This window comes from Parus major, chromosome 20 (assembly GCF_001522545.3).
Source record: "Parus major isolate Abel chromosome 20, Parus_major1.1, whole genome shotgun sequence".
NCBI classification, from domain to species: Eukaryota; Metazoa; Chordata; class Aves; order Passeriformes; family Paridae; genus Parus; species Parus major.
The window spans coordinates 10,751,909-10,760,160 of record NC_031788.1 but is presented as its reverse complement, the minus strand read 5'-3'; the positions used below and the strand labels follow the sequence as shown (position 1 = coordinate 10,760,160).

Genomic DNA, 8,252 nt, shown 5'->3' with positions numbered 1-8,252 from the left:
ATACACTCTCACAGTCAACCTCTCTTGAAGGCAAACCTTGGTTTGAAGCTATGTATTGTCATTTATTCCTGGTATGGTTAAAAAAATACAGTTCTAAATAGGCTGAGTGATTTTTGTACCAGCTTCCATTTCTAAAATATCAAGTTATCTTTATCTATAACTTTATCAAGTTATGAAAGGGGAAACTACTGTAAATTTGTTTTAAAAAGAAACATCACTGTTTTTAATCCTTCACCTTAACCCCAAAATTTTGCTTCTTTGGAAATGAAAACTGCAGCTTTGCAAAACTGAGCTTACAACTTCCAGCCTTCTAAATTCTGCTGCCTCTCCTTGCAGCATTAATAACCAGAGAGAAGACAGATAATTAAACCATAGAAATCACTGCATTTCCACCTCCCATCCCTCCTTGGTTAAAAATGTAAGAAAAACATAGCAAATGAGATTTTGTCTCAAGTGTTTTTCCCCTGCTATTAAAGATGCTTCTCTGAAAGGAGCACTTGCTGTTTTTCTGCTATTAATAATCCTCGATTTGTGACATCAACCCATCCCCACAGCAACACGCTGTGTTCAGCTACTGCCTCACATCCTCTGGCTGCTTCTAACCAGAAGATGGACTAAAACCTTGCAAAGCTGGATGGTTTCTCTATGCAAGGATGGAAATTTGGCTCATTGTTGTTTTTCCTCAACAAGTCACATTTTCATTAACAGGAGGAATGTTCACCTGTTTAATGCAGCAAATCTACACCAAAGCTTGGTAATTTGGGCCCATTGGCCCTCAGATAAGTAGAGGTGAGTTGTACCATCCCTATAATTAATTAGGAAATGCTATGAAAAATCTGGTAATAGCAATGGAAGAGATTGATGCACCTGAAAGGAAATTTGGAGAGCTTCTCACTGCAAACCTACTGTGTTGTGCATGAAATGAAAAGGAAAGGAGGAATGAAAAACAACAGCCCCCTATGTGATACTTAGACTATTTTAGTGCTGCCACTGTTTAAATCTCTGAAATACTGTGTTCAGGAGTTCTCATTAACATGGATTTTAATGGGAGATATTTGTCTGAGCAGCTAAGTCGTTTATGCTTACATAAGGCTGCCATTTACAACAAGAAGTATAATAGCATCTTTGAGCTTTTTAATTAAAAATTAATTAGGAGATTTAAGAACAAAATCATTGGGGGTTACTGTACAATAACATGTTTACAAAATCAGGTCTGGGCTTTTTGTTTTTGTTAAGTGTTTCAATCAATTCTGTGTCTATTAAATATAATTACGTATGATGCTTCCTCAAAATTATAATGTAGCATTTAAAGAGCAGCTGGGAAAAGTCTGTAATTTTAACTTCAGAACTAGGGTAACCATTAAAATGCAAATAGGTGCAAACAGCAGTTTGCTGATGAAGAGACCCCTCAGCATAAACATTTTATCCATTAATCTTGAGATTACGAAGATTCCTTCTGTTTTATTACTACTTATTACTTTTGCCAGTCAGGTTTCCTAGAAGATGTCAGGTTCCCTCAAGAATAATTCACTGTTAGGAATAAAAGCCTGTTCTTACTGAGCAGGATAACACAGATATAAACATTCACTTCTATACATACACCTATGCTAAAAATATATTATGTGGAAATGTCTACAATGAATTAAGAAGGGAAAAGAAGGAAGAAAAAAGCTTTTGTTCCCTATTTTAATAGAGTTATCAGCTGGAAAAAGAAGCTGTGTTCCACTTCTACCCCAGCTTAAGGAAGTAGCTTAAATGGATCAGACTTCAATCTTCTCCCCTGATTTAGAGAGGCATTCAACCATTTGCTTAATTTTTCTTTGAACAAGGGAAAGAAAGAATGAGCTCAGGTTTCACAGGTCTATTTCTGGACTAGGGATTTATTTATGTTAAATTTATTTATTCCTAAGCTTTAAATGGACTTATTCTAACTTGCTACTGCTTCTCTAAGAAGATAATTTGATTCACTATTCTTCAATGAAACTACACAGATGAGTAAGTAAGTAATGTATATCTGATTGAAATAACTTATTTCTCAAATTTAAGTAAATTCAGTTTAACAGCAGTTTATCCAACAGAATATAATCAATGCAGCATTTTGTATAAGATTGCAGTTATGGCTGTCAAACTGGTGACAGAGAGGGGTTTCCTAAAAGGTGAAGTGCACACAGGTAAACACCAAACCTGGCCACGCCGACCCTTTATACATTCACAGCTGGGTGTACAAGCACAAAGAGCCATGTAAATCAAATGTGTCACTTGTGTGAAGGACAGCAGCACAAGCACCAGCGGCTGTCACAGCAGTGTGAGCAAGCAGAGCTGCACCCAGAGCAGCTTTACAGCTTCCCCTCCCAACAGGAGCAGGGAACGTGTCATTGTGTGCTTCCAATCATCATGATTCCTCTGCCAGACAACTTCCCTGCCATGCACACAGCCCTTGCCATTCAGAGAGCATCACACACTCTGTGCTGGACTCTTTTCCAAACACACTTTGTGTTGGATTGTTTTCCAAACACACTTTGTGCTGGACTCTTTTCCAAATACACTTTGTGCTGGATTGTTTTCCAAACACTTTGTGTTGGATTGTTTTCCAATCATGGTCTCCTGCCCCCTTACACACATTTTTGGGTATTCTGTTGAAACCCCAACAAAGGATTCTATCCTATTGTTACCAACACCTCCAAAGCTCTGCTCTTACAGGGGATTGAAGACAGAGTCCTAAACACTGTCTATAAGGAGATGATGGTATTTGTGTTGCTGTAATCCACATCACACAGTGGCTCCCACCATGGAAAAGAACAGCTCACTCACTCCATCCTCACTGCCCTGTACCAACCACTCAGCTCCTCAAACTGTGTCCTTTCCTGCTTTTATTTTATGGAAATGTTTTCTGTAATTATTTTGTTTCTTTTTCTGTGAATATTATGTAGGGTTCAACAAATATTGCACCCCACTGCATCTTGTACCAGGCTACTCTTTCTCTGAGAGGTCATTTCTTTGCAGGAATTTCTTAGACTTGGGATGTGAAAAATCTAAGTGAGGGATGGGCAGTGAACAAAGGAATTAATTATTCAGCTAACCACAAAAGGCTTCACATCATTGTGATTCAGCCAAACAAGTCATTAACAGACAGATGTTTGTACTAGAGGTTTCTGGGGGATGATGAACCATTATTACACTTGTAATCACAGTGGTTGGCTGAATGCAGCCAGCCTTAACATTCCCCCAGTTCTGAGTTCAGAACAATGTTCCCCAAAAGGATGAGGAAAGAAAACAGATTTTGATGTTGAAATCCAAATTTAGACTAAGACGAGACAAACTTGCTCAGGGAGAGAATGAATTTTCCTGAAATTCAAAACTATTATGCCAAAGTGAAGATCAAGAGGCTGCCTGATTACAGGGGATGAGTACTCAGAGTGCCAGAGGGCTTTAATCAATCAGGAAAAATTATCTCAAACCAAAGTTGGCTGCTGAAACAAAGGAGAGAAGACATGGAACTCTGGACATCAGGGGAGATTGCTGAGGGTGGGAAGAAAGCAAGAAATACAAGAAGGATCAGAGGGAGTGTTGGCCAATCACCCTCACCAAGGACAAGGGCACAACTGAAATGCAGGGAATTTCATTTAAACACAGGAAAACCCTTTTTTCCCTAAAGAGGATGTGGAGTCTCCATCCTGGATATTGAATTTCTGAGTGCTGTGAGCAGGATGGGTGCATGAGATGCTTTAGAAAGAAATCATGTTTGCAGTGTGACACACATTGTAGCTGTCTATTAGACTTTATTTATGAGCTATTCACATACTTACGAAGAGATTGCTTTTCCCTCTGACTTTAGTATGTAAGATAGTTCAATATAATCAGCATTTTCTCTAAAGTAACAATTAGTGAATGATGTATTGTTGTCCAAGTATGAGCCTTCTGTCTGTCTTCAGCTGAAAATCAAATTATTTCAGCAGCTTTATTGAACTTTAAATGAGGCAGAAATTAAAGGGCTATTAAAAAAAAACTAATTAGAAGAATATGAAGATAAATCTAATTTTTAAAATTTTCTTTGATAATATTACATTTTTCCATTTTTACCAATTTTGCTCTCAACACAGAAGAGACCTGTCAACATTGTCAGAATTTCTGAGAGAAAACAGATGCAAATCTGATGTTGTCCACACATGGAAATTATATTTTTGTTCTAATTAACAGTAATTTTCACGTGGCTGTCACCTTCTCAGTATGCTAACTTCTGAGATTAAAACTCATGGTTGTGCCTTTAAAATAGCTGTAAGACCTTGGTGTGGAAGGTTTACAAAACCTTCATCAAGATGCAGCACAGGGAAGGTGAGAAGAGTAGAGAGGAGGCAGAGGTGATGTGCAGGCCCTGTGCTGTGTGAAGCACTGATTTTGTTATTCACAGTTTAAGCAGGGGATGGAGCTTGTTGTTAAACATTCCATTTTCAGAGCAATATCTTGAAATCAAGGCTGGGCTTCTCAAGGGTACTGAGTGACTTTGCCATAGAGTCAACTTAATTTGTCACACTTAAATAGCTACCATAATTAATAGTTTAACTATAATTTGTTTAAGCACAGAACAACAAGGCAAAAAAAGCTAAGTTTAATAGTTTTGCTGCCAAAAGGTACTGAGCCATACAACCTGTCTCGGGAACGTGGCCTTCTAGAACAAATCACTGCATGCAGAAAACTCTGTGCTGGGCTATCTATACTTCATCCCCTTTGCTCACACATTTAATTTCAAAACCATCACTTCTGTGAGTGCCATCATTTTAAGTTTTAACAAGTTTACAGATGTGTAAGTACCAAAAATGCATTTTACTTGAGCAATATGAGATGTACATTTCTGTTCATACAGTCCTGCTATGCACAAAAACATTGCAAGGTTGGAAAATATAAAAGATTGCACTTTTGTATGAGTCCATCAGAAACTGTCACATCAAGGTTTTAAAACCCTAATAAGAAACAAGATCTCAGCCTCCTTTCCACAACAGCAGTGCAGTTACCAAGCCATTCCACCCAAATGTGCTGCCCAGCTCTTTCATCTGCTGCTTTGAGATGCATCTCCTGCTTCTCACCCCATCACTGCACTTGCAGACATGAGATGAAATATTTCAGGATGTTGTGTGAACCTCTGCCTTCTGATGCTGTGAAATACCTGAATTAAAGGAAGCCTCTTCCCACACCTCCCTCCAGACTGTTCCAGGCAGACCTACCTGGGACTGGATGTTTCTGCATTGCAGCAAGCCCACAAAGGACAAAGTTGGTCACCCAAAGTTCAGAACTCCTGCTTGTTGAGCTGTGTGGAGCTGGGGGAGGATGGTTTATGTTCATCTGTATTCAGTTTCACAGCTCCTGCAGAGAAAACCAGTAAGGTTGAAAACCAGGTATAAAAATAGTTATACAAAACCAGTTAATTACCTGATTTTGACCCATTAAGACTGTTATGAGTAAGTTCAAGGGACTGGAATGTCTCGCAATAATGGTATTTTGTGGAACAAAACTTGCAACAAAAGTCTGTGACAAAGTCATACTGAAAACCAGTAGATTATTCAAAATTACAGCAAGTAACTATGTGAAGAACAACAACACAAGTCAGAGATGATTTCTTGCCTTGTAATATTTTGTTTCTGCAAGAATCAAATGTTATGTTACACATAATTATATAATATTATCCATTAAAATGTATCTGTTAATATACATTAACAAATGTTATGTTGTATATCAGTGCTTTGTCAATACTCTTAATATGTGCTCACACCCATTGTAAAGGAACAATTTTAACAAGGTTTAACCTTTGAATTCACAAGAAGATTCCACTTTCACACCTGATGCAGCCTTAGTGTCTGGAAGACTTAACTTCTAGGAGCTGTCTGATTATTGAAGTTGTTTTGGTTTTTTGAGGTTATTTTTAGGTGTTTTTTTTTTTCCTGATAATAAAAAAGGATACAAAAAGCATCAAAATGCATAATTTATGGGAGCACATAAAAAAACACATTTTCCTAGCAAGTCACTGAAATTTAATTTAGTGATGGAGGACTAGGTCAAGGAATATATTTATAGCTATTTTCACTTTAAGGTTTATACATCCGCTTCTTTCTAGAAGAAACAGTGCAAAGTTGTGTTTTCGCATCCTATATAGAGCTGGAGAGGATTCACACAACTGCTTATGTTGTGACTGGGATAACTTTAGGTGGTGAACTTCTGTTATGGAAGCAAAGTTTCCATGGTGTTCAGTGAGGAGAAGTTATCTGCTCGGATATTTTCAGTCAGAGGATTGTATTATTCACCAGAACTTACAGATAACTTAAAGACTCTGGCTGCATTTCCTTCTACCTTCCCACCAGGCAGCTGTAGACAGCAATAACATTTTATTCCTCTTACTTTTTCACTTATTTTTGTTTAGATTCATATATGTGAGACAAAAACACGTGTCCTATGTAACAATTTATGAGTCTCATCAGGGTTTGGAATGAAGTCCTACAGAGAGCTGAAAATGGAAGCTCAGTCTGAAACTCAGCCCTTGATTCTCTGCAGAAACACTTCTGAAAACCAAAACCACTGAAGACAAAAATAGGAGCTTCACTGAAGAGCTGTAAACACAGACAAAAAGCTTTCAATGACTATTCAGAGATTCATTCCAGTCAGTGCTCTGTGTGTGCAGAGCATTTACTCCAGAAATGACTCTAAGAGTGCCAGGAGATGGGAGCATTCAGGAAAATGTGACTTGACTTGGAAGATTTTGTTGTTTTCTTCTCCAAAGTATCATGTGAAGTGTAGTGGTTTCCAAGTTCACCTGTTACAGTCTCTAATACTTCACTATTTGATCCATTGCCTTTTCTTTGCAGAGAAATAATGTTAACAGGCAAATAATTATATTTTCAGCATGCCAAAAGTGATGTGCTCTGCTGTCTGCTTTAGCAAGGTCAGATATTAAATCAACAGAATCAAATTAAGATGTGATTTTAGAGTGACTTAGACACCAAATCAAATTCACTTAGCTGAGTCTTGGACTTTTTAATCAACCTATCAAAAAAGTTGAGGAATTAATGGAAGGAAATAATTCAGATGAAGAACAGATTTCATACTAGTGAAGTTTGCAAGAGTTTTTAAAATTCCTTTTGCCATTTGAGCCCTACATGTATTTCTTCCTATGGTTCAGTCTGGAGAAGATAACTCAGACTGCAAACAGTGCTCATGCCTTCAGAGGAGTCATCAAGAATTCAAATCTGCAACAATTTTTGACAGGTGTTAATATTAATGTTTTTTCTGGGCTGAAGAACTATGAAAATAGGGAACAGTTTTATGATTTCCTGGTGCTTGATAGCTTTTATTAATTTCACATTTCACTTTCCTGCCAGCATGTGGGCTGGTAGGAATCAAAGCAGCCTCACAACTGTGCTGGGATGTGCTGGGGTGTGGGAGGCCACAGAAGGTGCACAGGAGGGAGATGTTCCACCCAGCAGATCTCCACTTGGGCTGTCCTTACACCAGGGATGAAGAAAGGAACACCAGAGAATTCAGAGGAGCCTCTGCTGCTTTCTCTCTTATTATTATTGCCCATCTGAGGTCAGTGAAGAATGCAGGAGTTCCTCTCAGCAGTTTTCACTCCCATTCCACTTCTGCTGATGGCCAGGACACTGAAATTTCCAAAGAAATCCTTTTCTATCCCAAAGGATGTCCTGGCTCAGCCTGCCCCTGGAAATGCCACTGCCCACATCCTTGGCACAGCATGTTTTAAGAAGGGTACACAGCATAAATAAGCCATTAAATGGCTCAGCCCCAGGACACCCTCCAGAACTTTCCAAGCATCCATCAGGGCATTTTTTGCCAATCTGCCCTGTGGAGCTGTTTATAAAAGGCTTTTTTGCAGGGGACAATATAATGGCTCCTTCAGGGAGCCAAAAATGAATAAGATTTGTCACAGTGTGGAGCCTTAAGAGTATAAAAGCTGATATATATTAATACATTATGATGAATTACCATGGAGGAAAAGCAGAGAATATCTAAACATGTTTTGGTTTATGTTAGATTTCGGTAAAATAATTCTAGAAGCATTAATAAAATCACCTATTTGTTTACAGTGGACTGGGGTTTGAGAGTTGTATTGTTTGTTTTTCTTTTCTTTTAATAAATTTTTAGAATGCTGTAATTTTATTCATTTTTTACCCTGGATATCATCAATCAGAGAATAAGAAACCTGAGGGAAAAAAATATTTATGTCAACCACTATTAGGCTGCTTTACTGA

The 8,252-nt window shown here is 38.1% G+C and overlaps 1 long non-coding RNA gene across 1 annotated transcript in view; it reads right to left on the bottom strand.

Moving 5' to 3' along the window:
• Positions 1–3,829: 3,829 nt before the first annotated feature.
• The window catches only part of LOC107213200, a 71,824-nt gene continuing 67,401 nt past the window's right edge, over positions 3,830–8,252 (bottom strand). The window contains exons 3-4 of the long non-coding RNA XR_004499962.1: positions 5,220–5,358; positions 3,830–3,932 (exon numbers count right to left, since the gene is read on the bottom strand). This is a non-coding gene — a long non-coding RNA (uncharacterized LOC107213200). The remainder of the gene's footprint in view (positions 3,933–5,219; positions 5,359–8,252) is intronic.